Below are 26900 nucleotides of genomic sequence, written 5' to 3' on the forward strand. Positions count from 1 at the left end.
CAACCCGGCCACTGAGTTCTGCACCAGCTGAAGTTTCTGAACCTTCTTCAGAAGTAGTCCCATGTATAATGCATTGCAGTAATCTAACCTAGAGGACGCAGGTGGCGCTGTGGGTTAAAGCCTCAGCGCCTAGGACTTGGCGATCGAAAGGTCGGCGGTTCGAATCCCTGCGGCGGGGTGCGCTCCCGCTGCTCGGTCGCAGCGCCTGCCAACCTAGCAGTTCGAAAGCACCTCCGGGTGCAAGTAGATAAATAGGGACCGCTTACCAGCGGGAAGGTAAACGGCGTTTCCGTGTGCGGCTCTGGCTCGCCAGAGCAGCGATGTCACGCTGGCCACGTGACCCGGAAGTGTCTCCAGACAGCGCTGGCCCCTGGCCTCTTGAGTGAGATGGGCGCACAACCCCAGAGTCTGTCAAGACTGGCCCGTACGGGCAGGGGTACCTTTACCTTTACCTAATCTAACCTAGAGGTTACCAAAGCATATGTGACAGATAGGGGCATAGCTGGGCCACCATACAAACCTGATGGAAGGCACTCTGCGCCACTGAGGCTACCTGAGCCTCAAACGACAATAATGGATCCAGACATACTCCCAAACTGCATGCCCACTCCTTCAGAGGGAGTGTAACCCCATCAAGAGCAGGCAAACGTGCATCCATCTTGTCTAGGGAACCACCCACTAGCAGTGCTTCAGTCTTATCTGGATTGAGCTTCAGTTTCATGGCTCTCATTCAGTCCATTACCAAAGCAAAAGATGTGTTGGCAGAAGGATGCTTGCAAAAGGGGACTTTCCCATCTCTCACTACGGCAAATATCTGCACTGCCGCAACAACAAATGTTCTCCAAAGGGTCAAGGAACCCACTTGAGCAGTGTTGGGTGAGGCTGGGATCAAATACCTACTGGCAAAGGAAAGGAAATTTCTCCAGGCTGTTCATTACTTAGAGTAAGCCACTTTGACTGGAGGTGGGGGTAGGAAGTCTAACCCATGTTGAAAACATCAACTGGCGAATACCGATCATTCTGTGTTCCTTACTAGTAACATCAGTGCTGAAAATCAAGGAGGAGACTTGAAAAGAATAGATTTTCTTCTGATGAATTGTTGATGTCCTCCTCTGTCTGGAGATGTCTTTGAAAACAAATAAACTTGTTGGAAGGGGACCTGAGAAATGACTCTTCCATCCCAAGTCTATCTGGGCTGTTTCTCAGAGCTGAAGTCATTTCTTTCATTTGTCTGAAGTTTGCAATCTTACATACATGGGAAATGAAGTTTCACCTTTGCAAACATACTCCCCACCACCCAGAACCCAAATAATTCAATTTTATGCGCAATGTCTGGCCCAAGGTCACCTTTATGGCCAAGTGAAGACCTGAACCTTGGTCTCCCGGGTCCTAGTCTGACAGTCTAAGCATTACATCACACTGGCTCTCATTTTGTTGCAACTCCACTTACATATATGGACAACATGACCTGTTACTGGACCACAGGAGCCTGCCTTATTCTCAGTCAGACCATCAAGTCCAGTATTGTCCCTGCAGACTGGCAGCAGCTCTCCAGTGTTCCATCCTTACCTGGAGATGCCATGGGATGCATGCAAAGAAGAAGTTCTACCACTTAGCTACAGCCCTTCCCCCAAGTTATCATGGGAATATAGCCAAAATATGGCTGCTGAGAAACAAGTGTGAGCTGTCAACATAGGGGAACTCGAAGGTTTCACAGAAGAAATAAACATTTTGGGGGGAAAGCCTAAGAGAAGCACACCCACACCAGCCGGACGAGGACTGGGCATGCCCACGGGGCACAGAATACAAAGGCTACACCCACACCATACCTTTAAAGCACATGGTTCCCCCAGAGAAGTGGAGTTTGTTAAGGATACTGGAAATTGCAGCTCTCTGAGGAGTCAACTCCAGCTCCCAGTATTCTATGTTGAGGGAACCATGTGCTTTAAATATGGCGTGGATGCTCAATTCATGTCTTCTGCAGGGAAGATGGGAGTGGACTATTCTGAAAGAAGACGTGGCTAGCTGGAACACTGAAGAAGAATTCTCTACACTGCAACTTTTTATTGCTTGTCTCTCTTGTACGTTTGTAGTGCCAAGCTGTTTAGCCACCAGTGTTGTTGTTTAGTCGTTTAGTCATGTCCAGCTCTTCGTGACCCCATGGACCAGAGCACGCCAGGCACTCCTGTCTTCTGCTGCCTCCCGCAGTTTGGTCAGACTCATGTTGGTAGCTTTGAGAACACTATCCAACCATCTCGTCCTCTGTCGTCCCCTTCTCCTTGTGCCCTCCATCTTTCCCAACCTCAGGGTCTTTTCCAGGGAGTCTTCTCTTCTCATGAGGTGGCCAAAGTACTGGAGCCTCAGCTTCACGATCTGTCCTTCCAGTGAGCACTCAGGGCTGATTTCCTTAAGAATAGGTAGGTTTGATCTTCTTGTAGTCCATGGGACTCTCAAGAGTCTCCTCCAGCACCATAATTCAAAAGCATCAATTCTTCGGTGATCAGCCTTCTTTATGGTCCAGCTCTCACTTCCATACATCACTAACCACCAGTACTTCATGATTATATCGCGTGTCACTGAGTTGTGCTCTAGACAATTTGTGCTCTAGACAATTGGTCTTACAAAAACCAATAAAGTTTTTCTTTTCTTTTCTTTTTTAAAGAGCAGTCTCTGAGACCTTACCACTGTTCCCTGACATTATAAGTGAGCTAGAATGTTCAGCTTCCTTATAAATCATGTAATAGGCTTCTAGAACACAGGATATTACTCATAGATTTTAAGTCTTAATAACTATTATATAAAAAAATTAACATATTGTGCTGGAAGGATTCAGTTTAGATTTGCATCATCATTTCTGCCCCCTTTTGATGAGTAATTTAGAGGCTTTCTTGCATCTCAAGATCAGAATTCCATTCTGCTTATCTTGCTTGGTACCAGTTGTTAAATGGACAGTAGATGCAAAGAAGCAGATTCCTAGAGAAAACTGCCTTATAAGCCATGTGTTATGTGTTTATGGAGCGTGAAGTACGTTCATCAAGGACAATATGATGGACTGCAAAGTCTGGTCGGTAATGTAATAGAGAAACTTATTTGTTTGGGTCTGCATTTTAATGTATAACTGTATAAATTGGTTGTCACTGTATTTTAACAGTGTATCTATGCCTATTCTGCACAGTATGCATAGAATACTTCTATTAACTATTTGGTTGAAATGACCAGGATGGTTGTAACGACAAATAAACTCTGACTACGTGTTTATGGGAAGCTCCTGGTGCTGAAATTGCAATTCCAACCACACAGCTATGAGCCTGCAGCATGTAAGCTACATATTACCTCATGTAGGGCAGTTGACGTTTGATGTGTGTACTGACAACTTCAAAAAGTCACTCTGGTCAGTGACTGGAAAAAATCGATTCATTCATTCATTCATTCATCTTCAAAAAATAAAGAAACAATTGCTCTCACTTTTGTGTCACAGCATGGATAACTTAACTGGGAGGAGATATTTGTATATGTAAGGAAATTCTAGTTTCCCATTGGAAGAGTATCAGAAGCAGGGGAAGGTCTTAAATCTTATGATAAGATCTCATAAACCTATTTGTGGCTAGCAAAAAGCCCAAGAGCTAATGTACCCCCCAGTAATTGTTTCTAACTTTCCAAGAGCCCACTGATTTTGGCAGTGGGGGCCAAGAAGGGGGAAAAATAAGTAAATAAAATTAATTTTAAAATAAATACTTTTGCTTACTGGCGGGAAGCTCTTTTACCACCTCAAAAAACAGAAGGCTGCATGCTTTCTCTATATCATGCATTTTCTTTATATGAAAGGCAGTATGTTATTTTGTGACTTTACCAAAGTCTTCCTTCTTTCTTTGAATCCTGTTCTTCCTATCCCCTCTATCAAGCACTTAGCTGCTCCTAACCAGAATGTCTAGAGACCTCTTCCTCCCCCTGCCTCTCTATTTCTCTCCACCCACCACAAATCTATTAAAAGCTCTTCGATAAAATGGACCTTCACAAGCACTTCTTGTATCTCTGGAGGGTTAAAAAAAGAAAAAGAGCCGTATGTCACATTATTGCTTGGCACACTGTGAGAGATAAACTGTTAAGACTTTCTGGAATGCCATGAAGAAATCAGAGCAAATTGTTGCAGCAATAATGGGAGTCATTTTTACTACAGCAGAAAATAATAACTTAGGTCATGACCCCTTGCTAGAGAAAATGCCATGCAGTCCCACAGTAACCCCAAACTCTATCGTTATGCCCCCCGCCCCACAAGATTAGTATTACCAGAAATTCCTGAAGCAATTCAACCCTCTACTGCAGCTCAAAATGTTTCGGGCCCAGGCTCTTTCTGCTCCTCTTTCTACACTGCCCCAGTAGAATAAATCTTCCACAATGAATCCTCCATGGAGTAACAAGCTCCCAACACCTTACAACTTACTGAACATGACTCTTCCCTTCCCGAATTCAAGCAAAATCCTAATGCCTTGGAAAAAAATGGAGAGACCATCACTGGAAGTCACTGGATGTCCACCTTCACAAGAGTGGTCTTCCATTGCAGAGTCCACTTACTATATCTTCTGCTACTGTCCCCTTATCAGAGAGGAAAGTCACTTGCTGTGGGGGAACTGGCCAGGGAGTTTGTAAAGTCTGGGTGATGTCCAGTGTCCTGATTCCATCTGATAAGGGAGAAACTATCTTTTCAACTTCAGTTGCTGAGTCATGACGGAGTCAACTTCATGTTGAATCCTGGGCCCATGATAAACCTACCCACTGAATCCCTAAAATAAAAACATTGAGCATCATAACATCCTGTTTCCAAGGTGCATAGCTTTGATGCTTCAGAAGGCAGGCAGAACCTCCCATTTTAAAAAAAATAATATTTATTACTTTTTAAAAAGGAAAAAGAGACAAGAGAGAAAAAAAGAACAAGAAGAACAAGAAAAAATAGAACAATACAATACAATATGTAAACCATACAAAACACAACCTTAACATATTATCTAACACAATGAACTAAACAAAACAAAACAAAAACAATTTAAAAACATACATCATACCTTTTCCATATTTTTTCTTTCATTCCCTTATATCACCAACCTCCTCTCACCTCCCTCATTGTATTCCACTTCCATTAATTGTTTCAGCAATTCCTTTCCATCTTTCTCCATTTTCTATCATATAAATGTCTTAACATACTGTATTTTTAATCTTATTTCCATTAAAATTAGTATACTTATTTAAGCTTAACTCCTTATAGCATTTCTACTAAGGCCATAAAATTTTCCTGTCACTCATTAATTTAAATATATTTCTATATATAGACTTTAAATCTTCCAATCTTCTTCCACCATCTTCTCTCCCCGGTCTCGGACTCTGCCAGACACTTCCGTCCACTCCATACAGTCCATCAACCTGGAGATCTTATGTCCGAGGCTCTTAACTCTTTTCCACGTCCCTTCTGCAGGTCTTCTTCATATTCTTTGATGCTAAAGAGCAGATCTCGGGGAAACTCCAATCCAACGATACTTCTATTCCTTCTTGATAGGTCAGCCAAATTTCCATAATTAAAGCTAGGATCCATAAAGTATTTCAGGGCATATTTCAAAATTCCTCCAACTCCAAAGGCCCCCCGAGCTCCAATCTCCTCCTAACCCAAGTCCATATTCCAAAAGTCAGTTAATCCCTGCATAGAGGGATCTTTCCAACTTTCCTTTTCCAGTCCAGGCCGGGCTCCGATCTTCGGAGTCTGACTTTTTCTAGTTTCAATCATAAAGGGCCTCAAATTGTAGTCTTCAATTTGCCTCTGTAAAACTAAGGGTCCCCCTTGTATTGCTTTAGGTTCAACAACAGCAACTTTCTCCTTCTCCTTTTCAACAATTTGTCCTGTTAAAATAGATTCCTGTGCCAAATCCTGAATAATTTCTGTATTGGTGCTCACTTTTGGTCCCAAAATGTCAGTTTTAGTAGTCATAACATCCATTTTTTTATGAAGCTGTTCCAACAAATATTTTATCTTGCAAAATGCAGTTACCAAGGCTTCTCCTGTCGACATTCTCAAATGTCCAATGTCTCTAGTTCCCACAATTCTTATCAAGCAGCTGGAGATTTCCCAGCTCCACTCTTGTAACAGTTTCAAAAGCTCCCTCTAGAGGGGAACAGTCTCCACTTGTATCAATCCTTTCAAAGAAATTTCAAAAAGTAAAGTTGGTTTCAATTTTCAGTTACTTTTCCTCCCTTTTAAACGCAGAAGCGGACAATGGAAACAATATATTTCTCTTATTCAACCGACTGTCTACATCCGTTCTCTTCGCTGTCAATGAACTCTCCCAAAACGTCAATCACTGTCAGTCCGTTCCCAGGTTCAGAGCAGTGGCAATTTAATTCTAATCACTCTCTCCTGCAGGATACACGGTCCAAAATTCCCCCCCTCTTCTCCTGCTTCCAAGGGGGGTCTAATAATTTCAATCAATGGAAGTTTAATCCTTTACAAAAGTCTTTCCAAGACCTTAACTTGTAAGCTCTTTGCTTCAGTCTATTTACAAAAGGGGAAGGCGGACTTCCTGTTTTGAACCTTCCCCGTTCGATGTCAAATTAAGATATTTAAAGATCCACTTTTCCGTACTACTCACGGGTTGTTGTTTAAAGTCCAGTTGTCCAGCAGCAATGCGGCTTCACTCCGTGAAAGAAGCAGTCGATTCAAAGCATCGCGCCACTCACCCCACGTCGCTCCGGATCCCCAAAACAGGGTTTCCCCGCGAGTAGGGGAGGCACAAAAGGTGCCAGCCGAATCCCAAGTTCACAGGCTTCTCAGTACCTCCCATTTTTGGGTGTGGGTGTGTCTTAATCTAGGGCAGAGCTTTCCAAACTGTGTGTCATGACTGGTTAGTAGGTTGACTGCAGTGTTTAGGTGTGTCGCATGATATGTGTCCATATCTCTTATAACAGGTTAATTAAACCTCTGGTTTGCTAGGAGAACTGAATTAACATGTTGTGAAATGGTGCATGTCGAAAAAGTGTGTCACCAACATGGAAGTTTAGAAAGTTCTGATCTAGGGTTTCCAAATTTAATGCTTTCTCCTAACAACTTTCCTCTTACATAAACCAGTGAGAACTGTTGCTTGGAGAAAATGAGCAAAAGTGGCTACCCTTTGCTGCTCCTTTTCCAGATGAAACAGTGATCCACCTTAAAGAATCCCAAACAGGTCTATCTGAAAGATATTATGGTTTATCTCCTTTCCTCTTTTCTTTACTTCTTATTAGTTAGTTACCCATTTTTCCCCACATAGCAAAATGCAAGTGTTCATCCAGTTCTGAACATTGTATCCCCTAGTGACACAGACTCTTAATTTATACCAGGCATAGGCAAAGTCAGCCCTCCGGATGTTTTGGGACTACAAGTCCCATTATCCCTAGCTATCAGGACCAGTGGTCAGGGATGATGGGAGTTGTTGTCCCAAAATATCTGGAGGGCTGAGTTTGCCTATGCCTGATTTATCCCGTTGCAAGAAATCCATGGCTGACACTTCACTAAACAAAAATTATGCCATCATGTGTTGAGTGTATGTGTGTGGTTCAGCTCAGAACACTGATTCTTAACATTGCACAAACATGGATATTTTTGCCTACGGCATCTTCTTGATCACTCTCTGGCCAGTATATGCATGCTCCATTGTGGATCGTGGAAGAAGCAGCTTTATAACAAAATTCCCCTTTCTGTAACAATTTGTGAGCTAGAGACTGCACTGCAGCTCATTTATGCACATGTATATTAGCTGATTCATGTGCAAATCTCTTTCTCAGTAGTTTGTCCCCCCCCCCCCCAGTATATTGTCAAGGAATTGTCTGGAGTGCTTTAGTGTTAGGACTAAACAGCCGTTGGGTTCCTTCTATAATTCTATGTAGAAGTCAGGTTTGCCAGATGTGACCCAGCAAGCCAAATATTATTTCACCATCCATATATTATCCAGGGCTGGATCAAAATCACTGCAGGAGTTTTGTGAAGCATTTTAAGGAGAAATTCACCCATCTTCATGCAGATCTGAATGCTGCTGTTGATACAGTATCAACGGAGGTGTCTAATGCATCATTCTGTCCTATTCTGTGGGATCCATCTCAGTTATTGACACCTAAGAATGTGGATAAGGCACTTGCAGTTGCCCAACCTACCACCTTTTCCCTTCCTGGCTTCGTACCAGCTGTTGCAGGTTGACTGGATAGATGCAAGGAGTGGTCCCAACTGCCTTGAAGCAGCCATAGTGCAGCCTTTCCTGAAAACACACCTACCCGCCTACGACTCATGGGTCTATGTTACCTAACACACAGTCACCTATACACCATTTTTTGAGCAAGAAGAATGTGGTGGCAGTTCAGCTGCTGACAGTCTTGGATGAACCTACTCTTCCTGAGCTTTTTCAGTCTGGGTTGAGGCATAGTTTTGGAACAGAATTGGTCTTGGCCATTCTGACCTTTCTAAGGAGACTGACCCTACTGATTCTCCATGATATCTTAGCAGTTATTGAAACCGCTGACCTCCTGGACTGTTCCAGTGAGTTTTGGGGAATGTGCCATAGCGGTTTCATTTGCTTCCAGAGAATAGTATTGGGTGCTTTCTTCACTCAGCTGATATCTGGGATGCCAGACAGCACAGTTTTGTCCCCAGTGCTATTTAACTTCTATATGAAGTCACTTGGGATGGTCATTAGGAGATCTGGAGCAAAACATCACCAATATATTAGTGACACACACATGAATCAAGAGAAGCCACACATGTCCTCAACCAGGGTCTGGTTGAGGGCTAATGTACTGTGATTGAATCCTGACAAGATAAAGACCCTATAGATAGGCAGTTCCCAGATCTGGGAGTTGAAATGTGTACATGTCCTTGATGGATTTGAACTCCCTCTGAACGGGCAGGTGCACAATTTGGGGGCTGTTCCTGAATTCATCACTAGAGACCCAGGTAACCACAGTGACTTAAATTGTGCATTACCAACTGTGGTGGGTTCATCAGCTATGACTGAACAGGGATAGCTTTGCCATGGATAAGAGAGTTTCCTGTTCCAGTTAAGCCTTGCTTGAGCAAGATGGAAGAGGGGGAGATGAGCCTGTAATAAGAAAGTTTCCTGTTCCAGTTAAGCCTTGCTTGAGCAACAAGCTCTTCCTGAGTTCTTGTGTTTCCCTGTGTCCTTTGGTCCTGACTATTAGCTTACTCTCAGTCCTACTAGCTATGGTGGCTATGCTCTGTCTCCAGTCAGAGGCTGGAAACTACGGAGTCCTACTTGAGGGTTTCTCAAGGGCATCTGGTTGGACACTATGAGAACAGGACGCTGAGCTAGGTGGACCACTGACCTGATCCAGCAGATGCTTATGTTCTTATTCTGCTTCCTGGCTTGTCCTTTGGCCCTGACTTCAGTCCTGACTATGGTCTTGGTCCTGCAATTTCCAATATGTCTTGTGGCTTACCACAGCCTGCTGCCTGCTGCCCAGCTCTGCCGATGGCCCAGTGATGAAATAACCTTGTGAAATGATTTCAGAAGTTGTCCCACTTGTGGAATCCTTCCTGTCTCTATGGATACCAGATAGAACAAACAGGAGCGCATCTACTCTCTTCAGCTCCTTTGCTTTTTAGCCAAGGTATTCATTGCCATCACAAGAAGTGCGGCACATTATTTCTCAAGTATCATAAACTGAGAGTTACTAATGAGAGCTCTACAAGCCATGGCATGCAAAGGATCACACTAGCAAAGCTGCATGGGGGAACGGTGGCTGTTTCATTATATTAACAGCAATTATAGTTTTGCAGCACACCCTGCCAGGAATTAAGAAAATAAATGGATCGAGAATTTATCAACCTCCTTTGATGGCCTTGTAAACCATTCTCCAAACTAGAAACCAGGAATGTATTAAAAGGGCTATATTAGAAGGATGGAAAAATACAGCTTAAGAAAGGCATAGAGTATTTGCCCCCTCAGAAAAAAATGAACACCACTGCAAAAAGAAGTCTGATGTGGACTCTGAATGTTCTTAATCCAAATACAATTACGGACTTCTTTTTTAACCTTGACATTAATGAGAACAACAATTCCTTTATCTGTTGTCAGCCCTGGGTTCAGTCTTGTTTTGTAGATAATAAGGGAAGCCTATTGGGCAGTTCATCTTATCTGCATTGTTTTAGACCTAGGAAGTTGTGGCAAAAAGACTATGCAGGTGGAGTTAGGGGTGCAAAAAGAGCTAATCATAGCTACAGGCCGGCGAATAGAGTCTCAGAACTCAATGGGGCTGCCATGAGGCCAAGTGTGACCTGAACACAAATAGCATAACCCAGGTCCATGAGATCTTGTTGGGCAGCCATGGTGCTCAGCAACTAGAGATGCTCCTGCTGAGGGAAGGAAGGAAGGGAGCAACAAAAACCAAAGAGATGGTGCCTCAAAGTGTGTACTGTTGCAAATTGGGGGGGGGGGTAGTCTGGATGTCATCTGAAGAGTCCCTTAAAATCATAGCTGTGCAATTCTTGGTTTAAGAATGAAGTGTGGTCAGGACTGCTGGACACTGTCTTATTGCCTCTGTCAGAGTGATCGACTATCCTGCTTCTGTAAGGAAACATTTCTCAATGGGTGGACTTTTCTCAAAGGAGAGATCCATTCAGGAATAAAGGCTTAGCCTCTCTCAACCCTGCTTCTGCGGCAGGTGATGCCACCAAAATGTGTACGTGCGTGAAAGACGACAATAGACTCGAAGTCCTGCAGCTGGGTTTGAAGGAGGCACAGAGGCCTGATTTTGCTCTCTGTGACAATTCAGTGCTTTGTGGCACTGAGGGCCTTCTTCAAAACATAAGGAGCAGGATCTTTTGGCGCTGCAATGCTGTGAACTCCATTCTTAAGCTCGGCCTGTATATATCTGTAAATAAAACTTAATGTCCTAGAAATGCCATCAGCCTCTAGTGACCTTCATTCCATAGAAACAAAGCCCATGCAGGAGCCCCTGAAATCCATGGGATTTAAAGATGATGCAGAGTCTTGGCAAAGCTCTTTATTATGAAAGGTAACTCTGGGGAAATGCTCATAATTCCATGTGCGTGGAACAGACTGTGCGTTTCTAGATCCTAGCCGCCTCGTGTTCTCTGCTGAGGACTGGTACATATAGAATAGTCACTGCATTGAACAGGCTTTAATTTGTTCCCTGAGCGAATTAATTTAAGATGCCATTTCAAAACTAGATGTGAAATGACCATTGGTTCTTATTACACTTGCCAGGCATAGCAAACTTCCTAGAAAAGGGTTTTTAGCATCACTTTGAGGTTTGACTAATTTTGTTGGTTTTGAAAATCACTGTCATCAACCTCTTCTGCTTGTAGACAACCAAATGTTTGGATTGATTTTGCCCCCCCCCCCCTTTCGGTATTCTCTTTCTTTTATGCCCCCCCCCCTCTTTCGGTGTTCTCTTTCTTTTATTTTTAGTCATTTAGCTATTTTTAACTTATGTCTTTACATGTAGTTGGGGATTCATTTTACATATATTGAGGTTCCTCTCCAAACATATACATAGCTGAAAGGAGTCAGCTATGGATGAGGCAGAAAATTGGTTTGACTCACCCTTCCCAGTACAGTCTGTGACCCAAAAGGCTGCTATCCTTTGAAATTTTAAGTCCTCTGAATTTTGTGATACAGTTGTCCAACAAACAACTGTATATTAGAGGAAAGCATGCATAACAGTGCATGTACTTGTGAAAATAACATACAAAAATACATTACACTGGGGGAAAATGCTTGCAAAGTAGAGCCTACTAAGCAAATATTGCATACAAAGTGTGTATATTTTGAAAAATGCATGTTAAAATGTTGGTGACTATTTATGATGGTTTTAAAAGGAATTGCAAACTGATGTGGCAATGTGGCAAAATTAGTAAAAATGAGAAACTGAAGTTGACAAATTTGTCCATCTAATGCAATCATTGCACACTTTGCATTACTGTAATGTACTTTTTAGGAAGATGTGGTTCACCAGAAAGCTCAGCAAGAAAGATGGATCTGACATATTAATTCTTAATATTATAATTCTGATTATATTTCCTAAAATTGCCTATTGTCTTCTTCAGTATCATGATGGATTGTGAGGAAATTTAATCCTTATTTAAATAATTCTCTTTATTTTAAAATCTAAAGTGTGTGTGTGTCTGAATAACATTAATATTTCTTAACAAAATTACCACCTGTCTGGTTCAGAGGGATGAAAAACTCCACAGAGGTTTGACTCCAGAAAGTTAAATGTGGGAACTCTCTGTACTATTAAACATAAAGTTTTGATATCACAGAAACAGCTCTGCAGAAATTAACTGAAGGTCTTTAAGCCACAGTGTTTTATTTGTGTGCAGCTAGCATTGCGACGAATTTTGTATATTACGTTTTAACGATTTTATCTCTGTGTCCATACACACTTAAAGAGGGCTATTGCTCCTGTAAGGAAACTGATTGGACTGCATGGTTCAGCAGATAGGGTGCTGTCTGTGCTCGTGTGTTCATAAGTGTGTGAGATAATTACATCCATCCGTGGCACATGGGTCCAAGTGGGTTAGCTAAGGGTGAATGTGGTCCTTAGGCCAAAAAATGTTAGTCACCTGGATATATTTTTAAAAGTTCATGTCATAGGTAGGGCAAGTATTTTGGAGAAAATAATTATAACATTTTTTATGTCTAGGTTCATGCTTATCCTCAGAACTGGATAAGAACAAATGTGAACTTTAAACCTATGTAGCTATGTGAGATCTATTCTACAGTTCCTGTTGCTAAGGAAACCCTTCCTTTTGTCTCCCTTTTGTTCAGAATATACTTGTTTTATCTAGGATAAGACTTGCTAGTGACGTTGCCTTCACAGTTGCACCTGAAAACCAAAATGTGAGAGCTGCCCATGAAGTAATGCAGAGTTCAGTCTCAACACGTATGCTGCAAAGATTTGGGACAATCAAGTAGACATCTTCATTTTTCATTCAGAAAGACTTTGAATGTCAGAAAAGGCTGGTAAGAATAAATTCAGAAGTTCTGGCTTACTCCTCTCCCTTGCAAAGTGTTTCCGTTTGTACCTTCTATATATTATTCGTTTCTGTGAGCATTAAGAGATTTCCTGAATCTGTTAACAAAAGTAGTCCAATGAAGTTTCCAATAGATTTTCCCCACAGGTTTGTTATGGTTCCTTATCTTGGACTGGACAGCTGTTAGAGAGAGGACACATTCAAAGAGAGGACTGACAGCCCTTCAAATATGACTACCATATCCTAGAGCAGATGGCTTACTAATGAGCCACAGCGGGATATTTACAATGCGGTCAAACCAACAATGCATGTTTGCTAGATTGGCACATGATAAGAGCTGAAGCTCACAAAGTTTTCCTGTTAGTTTGCTAGAGAGAACTCTGAGAGAAACACCCACTGTGCCCTGACAGGGGGGAGCCCATAGCCATTTATAGTCTCCTTAACTGCCTGGGCACGCCCCTCTTTTACCTCACTTCACTCTCAACTCTTTTTCTCATCACAAAGCCAGAAATGTAAGAACTATCTGCATGTCTGAGCTCCATTGCTCAGACCCCACCTTAAACTAGACTTAAGCATGAATTACCATTTTAAGTCTGCCTGAACAAAGCTGCTGAATCTATGACTCTGCAAAAGAAACTGAGTAAATGTTACTTTTTGCCTTTTACAAGACTGTGTGAATATTGTTTTAAGGGGGAGAAAAGGGGGAAATACCAGGAGAATCCAGCCTGCCTTAAAGTATCCTGGATTACTTAAACTAAAAGGTCCAAACTAGCCTATCTAAGCTTCCTTTTAAGCTGCAAAGTGATGCACTCTGCTGAACTCACAAACATGAGGAAGGAAGGAAGGATAATATCTAATAAATATATCCTCTCCTAGCATCTGTGCACATCCTTACACTCCTGCTAATTCACAGGCTACCCAGAAGAACAAAAGTCCATGAAGTGCACATGTGTGCATTGCCACCTGCAACATAGCACACATGCTTTCAAGGTATGTTGGGCAATACTGTTAGGGACATTGCAGTGATGTACATTTAATTGCCACTTTTCCTTAGCATTTAGCTTTCAGACAACACTTTTCTTGGCCACATTAGCAAGCAGGACAAATTCAAGTATGAACATCCCAGTTATCCACCATACAGTAATTGTGGGGCTAGATGGTGTGCAAACGATGTCTTTTCATCTTATTTTTTTAAAGGAAAAGTGTACGGGAGGTGGTGATCTGGAGCAGAAGGGAGGAGGGAAAGCTGCGTAACCCTTTCCTTCTCAAAATCACCTCCCCAGCTGCTCTTCCACCTGTGGCGAGGGATGAATAATTTCCTCTGAGGAAAGAGAAGCAGCTCGGGGAACGTGTGTGTTGCAAGGCATGCTTTTCCATTTATTTAAAGAAATCTATCATTCTCAGATGAAAGAGCAGCACAGCTAAGAGAACAATGGATGCCACGTAAACCCAGAGCAATTACCGAGCATCCCAGTTTGGAGACCCGTTATAGCTTATTAAACTAAAATACCGGCGAGAACCAACAACATAGGGTTTAAATTAAAATGTTTGTCCTATAAGACCACTAAGCAAAAGAATGACTGATGGCAAAACTTAACAGAAATTAGGTTTAGAATGCTAATAGCACCATTACAACATGCAAATGAAAACAAAAGCCCAGTCCTATAGTTCAGTGTCACAGAAGCATACCTGGACAGGGGGTGGCTTTCCACCTGGTCCCAGAGCCTGGCAAGGCATGAGAGACTGTGCATGCGTCCACAAAAAGTGTGAGATCTGGCCTGGCTTTAGAAGTGCAATGCAGCACCCACCCTATAGGTGGCAGTATTCTGCCCACTTTGTGACCAAGTAGTGGTTTGAAAGGCTGGGCTGGATGAATCCCAAGCCGGAATTAAGATTGCCAGAAGTAATATCAACAACCTCAGATATGCAGATGACACAACCTTGATGGCAGAAAGTGAGGAGGAATTAAAGAACCTTTTAATGAGGGTGAAAGAGGAGAGCGCAAAATATGGTCTGAAGCTCAACATCAAAAAAAACGAAGATCATGGCCACTGGGCCCATCACCTCCTGGCAAATAGAAGGGGAAGAAATGGAGGCAGTGAGTGATTTTAATTTCTTGGGCTCCATGATCACTGCAGATGGTGACAGCAGTCACAAAATTAAAAGACACCTGCTTCTTGGGAGAAAAGCAATGACTAACCTAGACAGCATCTTAAAAAGCAGAGACATCACCTTGCCAACAAAGGTACGTATAGTTAAAGCTATGGTTTTCCCAGTAGTGATGTATGGAAGTGAGAGCTGGACTATAAGGAAGGCTGATCGCCGAAGAATTGATGCTTTTGAATTATGGTGCTGGAGGAGACTCTTGAGAGTCCCATGGACTGCAAGAAGATCAAACCTCTCCATTCTTAAGGAAATCAGTCCTGAGTGCTCACTGGAAGGACAGGTCGTGAAGCTGAGGCTCCAATACTTTGGCCACCTCATGAGAAGAGAAGACTCCCTGGAAAAGACCCTGATGTTGGGAAAGACAGAGGACAAGATGATTGGATAGTGTTCTCGAAGCTACCAGCATGAGTTTGACCAAACTGCGGCAGGCAGTGGAAGACGGGAGTGCCTGGTGTGCTCTGGTCCAGGGGGTCACAAAGAGTCGGACATGACTAAATGACTAAACAACAACAAAGTGGCTTGTTGGCTTGTCTCTTATGCCCATGGCCTTCATCATTTTGCCAACTCTATCCTACATGTGGAGCTTAGCAATTGGTTCTTTTGACTTTGGAGGTGCCCACATGGCTGTGGCTATTAGTGGAATAGTGGAATCAGTAAGACCATGTTCATTGTGCAGTACTCCGAGGCACCTTTATGTTGATTCCTGAGAACCACTCCTTAGGGCTATGGGGCCAGGAGTGCTGGGGTAGGAGCCCTCTTTACCCACCTACCCTACACTCCTGAAGATATGGGGCTAAAGTTCCCTCACCAGCTCCAAACGTGGCCTGTATTAAAAACTGGGTCAACTGACCCAGGTAGGTAGTTTCCGTACAGTAGGCTTTCTTCATAGTTCTTGTATAGCATCCAATGGAGTCATTGCCCCAATTTACCCATGTCTTGCCTCTTTGTGTGGGGCACAATGTAACTTTATTATTGGACAAGTGACCACATTTCAGTGGGCCTACACTGAGTATGAATTACTGAGATACAAGCCACACTTGTGACAGTGGAAATATTGCAAAGTTACCAAAGTATTTATCCCCCGCCCCCACTGGCTATTTAACTTCAGTAGATAAAATTAAAAGACACCTCACTCCACTCCAGCTTTAAGTAGCTAGAAGAAAGCAGCAGAAGGGAACTCACACAGGTGCAGAACAAAGCAGGAACGAAAAGCTTAAGCTGATGGGGAACATCTCACTTCTGAATTAGGGTAATTACAGGCTATTTCAATTAACACCCCCTTTTCCCTAGGTGCCTAGCAGGTTCTGACTGGTGTTTGATGAACTAATTGGTGATAAACTCAGGAATTCCTCTTCCTAGAAACCACACAAACATGCCCTTGAGAAAGGTACATTGTTATCAGTTTTTCGGGACTTAAGCCTTTGAAGACAGATAAAGGAGACCAATTAGCAAAATATTGCACTAAGCTGACATCGCAGAGGGGTAAGGAACGAGACGTCAGCCACACCAAGTTTTGAAATAACTTTTAGCAACCTTAATAGGAAAATGTCCAGACTTTTAGATGTATCTTACACCATTTAAACATACCATGCCAAGTGCTGAGCAGAACATCACACCACCATCCCGGTCTTGAGAAATCTAAAAGCAAACAAAAAACAAAAACACAATTAGTCATAATTAAATTGAGTCCAATAAATGTCTTTTGTACATATAGGATGAATCTATTGATCAGATTTGGAGCTGAGAAATAAAGCGTGCATTCATTTGCGCTCAGCACGAGGTCAGCTTTGTAGTCCTGAAAATATATTTCCTTGTTGTAAGAGACCAATAAGGTGAATTAATGTTAGTAAGAGGATACATTATTGAGGAGTAGAATGTCTTACTCTAGTCAATCTCACTTTGCCACTTTGGCTGCAGTCGCACAAACCAACATGGCATCCTTTGGATGTTGTTAGGCTACAATTATCATCATCCCTGGCCATTGGCCATGTTGGCTAGGACTGATGGGAGATGGAGTTCAACACCACCTGGAGGGCACAATGTTGATTACCTTTTCTCCTGGACCACCACTGGTGCCAGAATCTGTGACAGCAGCCAAACTGGGGTTGCTAAAATGGATTGTCCAGAGAGAGGAAGGGCAACATTTCCTCCCTTGTTCCCTCCCTGGTTAGATGGGGAGGTAAAAGTCCCATGCCACGACGGGAAGGAACACTGCAAACTTCTGCTCTTCAGATCCATCAGCCCTGTTGTACAGGACCAAAGTGCTACTTTTTCTCTTCCATGCAATAACTGTTACCATTTGTTTTGTAGCTGCTTTGGCCTTTCCCCTTGCAAATTACACAACAGATGAATGTAACGGTTGCATAAGGCCTGTGCAAATGAGGTTCTGACCAACACATGAAACACTATCCCATCCACCATGTCTAGTGGCCTGCCAAGGACCTGGAGGGAATAAAGACCACTGGTTTTGCTACCCATACGGGACAAGCATGCTGCCAAGCCCCTAAAAAGCCACACGGCATGGTTGGTAGGCTGTGTATGCTAGTTTGGCAGGTTCACAAGGTTTTTGGACCTGGCCTATGTAAAATAGATAATTAATTCAAACAGGGGTTGTGTTTTCTTTTTCTTTAAAATAAATGCTAATGTCTGTCACTCATGCCTATGTATAACGAAAACAAGAAGCGCTTGAAGCCAACAATCAAAGCTCCACATCCTTTAAGAGCCGCTCTCAGACAAGCCACAGACGACATGACAACTCTGGGAAGATCACATATCTGACACAGGGATACACTTGTAATTAGCAACTCCTGTTCTATGACACCAAAGAACTGGCAAAGGAAGGGGGGGAGGGAGAAGAAAAAGAGAAAGAGAAGGGAAGCTGCTCATTAGAAAAGAGTCCCACAAGCCACTTCACAGATGTCTCCAATGCCCTCCAAAGCACTTTGAACAGCATGAACAGAAGAAGGAACATTTCTCATTGAAAAATTGGTGTCACACAATGAATGGCCTGTCACTGGTTCTGAAAAGGAAAGCAACTAACCTGCACTTTTTAGGAAATGGTGATAAAGAACAGTAAAGCGTTACAGACAAAAACTGTATATACACCACCACAAAGTGAAAAATCTGACAAACTAATTAAACTCAAAAAGTTAAATGCGGTTTTGCAGAAAAGGCTGCATGACAGCTTTGGCCACAGATCACACTCTTATGTACAGTTAACACCACACCCAGGCATTTATTTTGAAGAAGGGCATTGTGATTTCAGTGGAACTTGAATGCCAAGTAAACTGTATTAGGATGAACCATTGAAGCCCATGTGCCTTAGCTTTCAATACTCCTTTGTAGCTAGCAGGAAAATCAGGGAACTGTACCTGCTGTAAAACCAAGGAAATGTGTTTTGAGTCAAAGGGTCAGGTGGTTGTCACTGCATGATCACAGACATGCCAACAAATCTGAGAAATGTCACATGTTATTGAAAATGGCTGTATTTATTTACTTTGTGAAAGTTCTAAGCATATTATGTTTTCTGTATACATAATCACACGGCGTTCGACCCATGTTATAGGGAATCTCTCTCCCCCCCGTTTGAAACTTGCACAGTGGCAGTAACGTCTGTATAGAGCAGGCATCCCCAAACTCGGCCCTCCAGATGTTTTGGAACTACAATTTCCATCATCCTTGACCACTGGTACTGTTAGCTAGGGATGATGGGAGTTGTAGTCCCAAAACATATGGAGGGCCGAGTTTGGGGTGCCTGGGCAACACTGGGATATTTAGGTTTTCGTATTCTCCCTCCACCCTCAACAGTTCATCCTCACATCAACTCTCTGAGGTAGGTTAGACTGAGGGGCTGTGACTCAGTTTCAAGGTTGAGTGGGGATTTGAACCCTGGTCTCCCAAGTCGTAGTTTAACACTCCAAGTATTGCACCAAACTAGGGCTCTCTTAGTTCCTTCTCAGTGAAACACTGCTATTCCAGAACTCACAGCCTATAAGAAAGTGTTATCCACAGCCTCTGTTTTGAACACATTTCTCATTACACCTGTATTACATTGTTAGCGTCGCAGACACAAACTGCTTAATTTCCAGCAGACAATGGAAGACTCACAAAGCATTCGTGGTAATTATGAAACAGCAGTAGATCAAAAATTGGCTGTACTGATCACAGTAAAAGATGGGGGAACTGGCTTTCGTTTCCACTGAGCAGGAAATTTCACATCCTTAGCAGACCAGCAGCAATTTAATAAAGCCAGTCAGACACATGATCTTTGGTCATCTGCTGGCCTTGATATGACAAGTGTGCCGTTTCAGGAAATAACTAATATTCCTCCATGCAAGATGCCCTTCAGTTGCTAACTACAGCTCCCACTTCCCTCTTCTGTCCATCCCACCATTAATTAAAAATTTCACCCCCTGCCATGTTGTCTCCACAGAATAAATTAGGCAGCGTTGTCCAATGGTCCAGCCGCTTGCATTAAGGTTTATTAAGGCGGTGGGCAGAAATGAGTTGTTCCAGGTGTGTGAGGTGGGCATGGCATGGAAGGGGAGACTTACTCCTTTTCCAGACTCCATTAAGTTTGGTTACATGTCTCAACACTGTGTTTACTCTGGAAAACAGGGGTGCTGTATGTCAAACACCTATTTTAAAGGCTTGTTTTCCTTCTGCCAGGCTTGGGCCAGCTAAGCTGGCACAAAGCCTAGTCCTGAAGAAGAAGAAGAAGAAGAAGAAGAAGAAGAAGAAGAAGAAGAAGAAGAAGAAGAAGTTATTATTTATACCCTGCCCATCTGGAGTTTGGAATAGGAATAATAATGATAATAACTGATTACTTGTAACCCACCCATTTGAACGGCATAATTTATTCTGGCATAAATTGCACTGCCTTCCTATACTTTGGATTGTTTTGCTCATCACACTTTTCAAACCTACAGCTATGAAGGATTTGGCAGTGGCACAGGTATAATAATAATAATAATAATAATAATAATAATAATAATAATAATTTATTATTTGTACCCCACCCATCTGGCTGGGTTTCCCCAGCCACTCTGGGCGGCTTCCACAAAGACCAAAAATAAACTAAGATGTCACACATTAAAAACTTCCCTGAACAGGGCTGCTGTAAGATGTCTTCTGAATGTCAGGTAGTTGTTTATCTCTAGACTGCAACAACCATTTATGCTCTTAAATAAAACAGCACAAGCTTTCAGTTTAGTGCTAGGGCTCTGTACATTACAACTCATGTTGTGTCCCCACCTCTGAAGTCCTTTCGTTTTATTGCCATGTTACTGAAATAAACACGTTACTGAGTATATTTTCCTTTCTGGGCCAATCTATCTGAAGTTGCAGTTCATTCCCAGTTCACTGCTGTTGACTGCAATGGAGTCACACACCTGTGGCGAGCGTGGCCCTGCTGTTCTTTCTGCCTCCCTGCTAATCCACAGCAACATCTTCATAATCAAAAGACATTAACATGCTGAAATGTTCATCCATTTTACAGGGAAAGAACTCTCTGAACAGCAGGCATTATTTACAGCTCAGCAAACAGAACTCTAATTAACCCCAGCAACCTGAGAGAGAAACCTAGCTAGTTAAGGTCAATAGATATAATAATTTTGAGCATAACAGTCTAACGGACCATACAGCAGTTACAAAGCAGAACACAGGAGGAAAATGCATCAGATTTGTCCTCCTAATCATGGCTAAAAGAGAGAGAGAGGTAAGTTTTTTAAGAAGATGCATATTCTTGGGTATAGCTGTTTACAAACACAGCTCTATGCTGGCATTCAGGGTTGGCTTGCGAGTATAAGGGCCTAGGCATCAAAAGAAATCCAAGTTCATGAGGCCTAGCAACTTCCCTTTGAGTCAGCTCCAGACGCACAAAGTATAGGCTCTAATGAGGCCTGGCAGGGGTCCAAATTTGACCATGAAGCCATTTCCCCCAAACCGTACCTACCTGCCCCACTCCTGATGTCATATGTGAGGGTAGATGGGAGGCAGGTAGAGGTGCGGCCTTCAATTTGAAGTGTTTTTGAAATGAGAAACCACTTGGAAAAGCATTTCAAAGGAAACGTCATATAGTGCCCATCACTGGTTCTATTAAAACCACTTGGAAATGCACTTCAATGGTGCCCAACAGCCAAGATCAGTTTCTGTTGGCCCGAGCAATGCCCATCAGATTCTTGTGAAACTGCTTCAAAATGTGCTTTGAAAGGTGACATCTGTCCGTTGGTGAGCACTGAGACACAGCCTTTGCAAATGCATTCCCAGTCCGTTTCCACTAAAGATGCATTTCAAAGGCATTGTTGTCACCTGAGGTCATTATGCCACCAGGTGATTGACAGGTGGGCACTACTTTAGCTAATGGGGCCTCCTGCTGCCGCCGCGCTGCCAGAACCCGATTTCTGTTCTTATCCTGAAGCGTATGTGACCCGAGATACCACTGTATTGCACTCTTATAGGTGTCAATATGGTTCCAATATAAGAGGTTCAGGAAATGGTATTTTATTCCTTCATTACCTGAGTTCTCTAGGTCAAAATGGTACTTTTTCTTACCCTTAACCTTCCAAAGTCTGTGCACCTTTCTTTGTTATTGCATCAACTTCCTAAAAAAAGAAAAGAAACAACACCCCCCCCCCCAGCATCCTGCCCTGGCAGATAGTTATTCTTATTATTGGCTGGTTCTCTTCTCCTTCTCCATCTTATTGAACTTCTCCTTATCTCTCTCCAGCTTTATCTTTCATCTTTCTTATTTATCTTGTACCTAAATCCACATAAACATAATACTTCATTTTGTGAAACTTTGCCATTCCAGGCTATTTCTAAGTGATGCAGATGAAAGTCAGGTTTTTGGTGAGCCTGTGAAAATCCCTGCAAATCATTCTTCTTTGTTTTCCTTACTCTGAACACTCATTTTGAAAAGATCACCATGAGCTACTAGCCAAGCCGGTTGACTGATTAGGCATACAAATGCAGGCCAGCAATGACAAGCTGTATATGAATTGTGTAACTCATCAACCCAGAACTAAGGATAAAGAATATTGGACTGACTTGGTTTTAAAACAGTCTGCCAAGACTAAATAACTTTTCCATAAATCCTATTATCAGCTTTAATGTTTGACTCTCCTGCCACACACTGACAACAGGGTGTGAAAATCTCTTTTCAATAAACAAAAATGACTATAATAAACACAAAGTTGTTTCCAGGCTGAGATATTTTCTAAAGAAGCTATAATCAAATACACAGATGAGCGCAACAGGACCAGGCATGCCCAACACATAATTTCTGCTGAGAAACATTTCATGTATCCAGAGCAAAATGGGACAAAGTATTGATAGAAATAATTCATCTTTTGCAAAGGATTGGTTTGATCTGATCTCCTACCACAACAAAGCTTCACTAATGAGAACGTGTTACATGGAAAATGGAAAAGGAGAACTCCTGCACAAACCTGTTTTCACAATGCAAGCCTTTAAGAAAATATGAGATAACCTTTTAAGTGAGGAAGAAACGAATTAAATCTTCTTTGGAGGCAGTTGTGCAGAGTTTCGGTTTTGAATATACAAGGTCAGATTTCCCAGATGAAAACTTTGCATGGTTTTTGAAATACATGCTTGATCTTCCCAATCTGCACCCAGATTTCCTTTGGTCCATATAACCCACAACACATCTACATTCACAGGGGGTGAGGGAGAGGTTACCTTAATTTTGCTAGTGATTGTCTTAATCTGACAATTTATGGTTCAATACTCTTAATGTTTTAAATAATAACTAAATAATCCTAAATGTGTACTTTGATTTTCTGCAGTGGTTTTGAACATCAATGTGTGTTTTAAATGAAGGGGTTAAGAAATGCACTGCATGCAAAGCAAGAAGTCAAATTGGTGGAATTAGGAATTGTGAAGACCTTGAGAAAAAATGGAATAACTTTTATTGTGAAGCTCCTTGTCTGCAATACTTTCACTGCACAGTGAACACCTTGCTAGAGTCACCTTCTGCAACCTCTTAAGACCCAGGACCCATCTTGAGCCCATGCATGCATTTTACGGACCCAGTTCTCAATTATCTTTTGTTACCATATATTTGTATAGGGGTCTTGCCACTGTTGTGATTTACCTCTAGGTTGGGCTGCATTCTGATACTCAGACCCCCCCAACTGAAGATGATCCCAGCTGGGCTACACCAAAACATTTGGTTGATTTCTTTACAGCAGCCTCCCTCCCCCCAACCTAGGGGCCTCCATATTTCATTGGATTACAACTCCCATCATCCCTGACCATTGGCTATGCTGGCTGGGGCTGATGGGAATTGGAGTCCAGAAGTACCTGCAGGGCACCAGGATGGAGAAAGAGACACCTTTTGCCATCTATGTCTTAAATCCACTCTAGAACCACCTGAAATCCTGGGACACTCATATCAATGCCAATCAAACCCATAATTCGGGCACTTTAAAAACAGGACTGAATGAAATTATTTCTCACCTCTCCACCCCTCTCCATGTCTCTTACCACATGTAACTTTCTTCTGAGATTACAATTCTCCCCACGCCCCACCTTTCTCACCCTTATTTCCCCCCTTCCTTTCAGATTCACTGTATTGAAAGCAGTTAGGTAGGAGATCGTACTTTTCTTTCTTCACTTATGAAGAACTGGTCGTGCCTCACCCCAAAGAGCTGGCTTCCCTGGAGTACGCCGCCTGACAAGTGATAAGTTTCCCTCATACGTTTTCTGCACACTCAGAATAATCTGCTTGGTTGATAGGAAGGGGAATGATTGAGAGTGACTGGAGGTTTCCCCAGAGAAGAACAAGAATAGACAGAAAATAACAATATACAGTGCAGGGAGACAAAAGTGGTCCCTCGAGGGCATGTCTGGGCAGGCTTAGTGTGAAGCAACAAGCACTGGAAGCAAGGGCCCTCAACCCACCCTAGAATCAAGAACACATTGGGGTTTGCACAAATTCTCCATAGGTCAATTGAGCCACAGTCCTAATTCGTCTCTGCTTGCTGTGTGAACAACGAGGAGACTGGCATTAGCTGTGCAATGAATGATCCTTTGTTTATAGGAGAAACCAGACCAGCATGTCAGGACCATAAGAAGATCCTTGTTAGTGTGCTTCTTCACACTGACCAATGCACTTGTTATATACATGGAGGGACTATAGACAGTTGTGGACAGCACAGTGGGCAGCAGTGGTCACCTGACTTCCTGGCAGCTGAGCCTCTGCTGCCTGGTGGGGTCACCAGCAGGCGCACCGGATTGGCTCTGCCAGTTCTTTTGCATCATGTTGACCCCCCACTGCCTTGCTGACCTCCCCTTCTCCTCCCCTGTAAGCAGCAGCGACTCTGTTATCAGGAGGTCAGGTGAGTGTCGCCACCCCACCATCCCATCTCCTGCAGATTATTGCTCCAAACAAAGGTGACTGGGCCCAGGTAGTAGGTATGCACCACAAAGGCAGATACCCCTTTTCTATAAAAGAAAGGAAGATTATTTGACCGTGTTCATAATGTTACTGTCCTTAAGAACAAATATATATATAGTCAAAACAAAGAGAGTGGGTAATTTCATTTCATCTTGAATATAGCCATGAGCCTTTTGATGTTGTGGAGAATCTCTCCCCTGACCCTGCTGAAATCCGAAATGGCATTTTGCAGTTTTGAGCCCCTTTAAATGTTTAAGCCCATTTCTTCCATTACGTTTAGCTCCTGTGCTGTACTTACTACCAGGCAAATGATGTTGCATTAGCTTTTCCTGACGATGGCTACATTTGTTGCATGACCCTCATTTAAATTTTATACCTCATGTTCTGCTAGGCTGGTTTTATCTCCCGTGGAATATATCTTTTGGCTGTTAGTGTGTAACTGAATAGGAAAGCATTTTGTTAACCACCGCAAAACCTGCCTTTCAGGTACATTTTGGGGTCATGGTATTTTTATAGAACCTATAGGACACGTCTTTAGGTTGTTGAAGTAATAACTCACTAGAGTAAGTAATCCTGCTACTCACTTTGCATAATAGCCATTTTTATTCTTCTCTCTGCGAGGACAATATTAATGACAGCACTTGATGAGAGTGTAGCAGGAAAGCCTTTCTGAAATTGCCTCCTTTTTATTATTCATTACTAAAGAGGAAGAATGTGGGGGCTTGTGATCTACACAATATGCTATTAAAATATATGCTAAAGCGTGTCAGCAACCAAGTCTTATTGCTGGGGAAACACAAAGGGCCACTTAATTGGGGAGCATAAGAGATTTACTGATGGGAATCGAGTGGGGCATTCATTAATTTGACCCCAAAGCTCCTGGCAGAAAACCAGCAGAGGCAATCTATGTTTGTTACGTTCCCTTAGTGGGACCATTGTAAGTTAGTAACAGCTGTTGTCTCGACAACTTGCCAAATTACCTCTCTTTGCTTATTAGCCCGGCAATGGCATGTAGTGGTAACTCATTACCACTCTTCCTAGTAGGCTGATACCGTATCAGAAGGGTGGAAAAAGTACGATAGCAAATAACAATCAGTGACAGTGGCTGATGGAGGAGTTTTCCTTCCTTGTTAGATTTATCAGACCCGCAAAGAGATAGAAGGAAGTCAACAAATTTATAAGGGACTCAAACCAGTAAAATGAAAAAGAAAGGAAGTTGCTGTACGGAAATTGGGGGGGGGGGGATTGGAAAAAGAATTATTATTAAGGTACCTTCTTTCTAGGAAATTTGTGTATAGAATACAGTGGTACCTCAGGTTACATACGCTTCAGATTACATACGCTTCAGGTTACACACTCCGCTAACCCAGAAATAGTGCTTCAGGTTAAGAACTTTGCTTCAGGATGAGAACAGAAATCGTGCTCTGGTGGCACGGCGGCAGCAGGAGGCCCCATTAGCTAAAGTGGTGCTTCAGGTTAAGAACAGTTTCTGGTTAAGAACGGACCTCCGGAATGAATTAAGTACATAACCCGAGGTACCACTGTATTCAAGTTATGGTTTGTACTCCTTAAAAAATGTTATACTTGACAAATATTTTCTTTCTTTCTTTCTTTCTTTTCTTTCTTTCTTTCTTTCTTTCTTTCTTTCCTTTTTGTTCTTTTTCATTTTTTTTATTTTATTACTATTCAGTTTCTGTATGTTTGTTTTGTAAATGTTGAAAATGTAATAAAGATGTTTTTTAAAAAATAAAATAGATTAACAGACTCAAGAGGCAAGGGTTGTGTGCGCATACTCTGGTCAAGATTGCCCGGCTCAGGAATACTTCTTCCCATGTGATTAACATTGTGCAAGGGTGAGAGTACGGTTTGTTCCCTAGCATTATTGCCAACCTTCCTTCAGCTATCTGGACATTGGGAGATGAAAATCTGCAACAGGATGCCTACTCTACAAAGCCTTAAAGAACTCAGCACCACAATACCAAGGACTGCCACTTTCCAAATGAACCTCCCCGGATGCTGAGATCATCTTCTGAGGCCCTTCTTCATGTGCCTCCACCATGAGAGGGGTCTGGAGAGCGACAACACGAGAATGGGCCTTTTCTGTGGTGGCTCCCCAGGAAGGTTCACCTGGTGCCTTCATTATACACTTGTAGGCACCAGGGAAAAATGTTCCTCTTTAACCAGGCCTTTGTCCGATTGTCATCCAAGCCCTTTTAAAATGCTGGGGATTGAGGCGATTATTGCGTTGTTGTATTATTATTATTATTATTATTATTATTATTATTATTA

General features: G+C 42.5%; 1 long non-coding RNA gene across 1 annotated transcript in view; it reads right to left on the minus strand.

The window, feature by feature from the left end:
• The window catches only part of LOC309348956, a 145214-nt gene that overhangs the window by 17340 nt on the left and 100974 nt on the right, over positions 1–26900 (minus strand). The window contains exon 2 of the long non-coding RNA XR_014159595.1: positions 16781–16831. This is a non-coding gene — a long non-coding RNA (uncharacterized lncRNA). The remainder of the gene's footprint in view (positions 1–16780; positions 16832–26900) is intronic.

The sequence above is a fragment of the Podarcis erhardii genome (assembly GCF_964252035.2).
Source record: "Podarcis erhardii genome assembly, chromosome: 1".
Classification (NCBI taxonomy): Eukaryota; Metazoa; Chordata; class Lepidosauria; order Squamata; family Lacertidae; genus Podarcis; species Podarcis erhardii.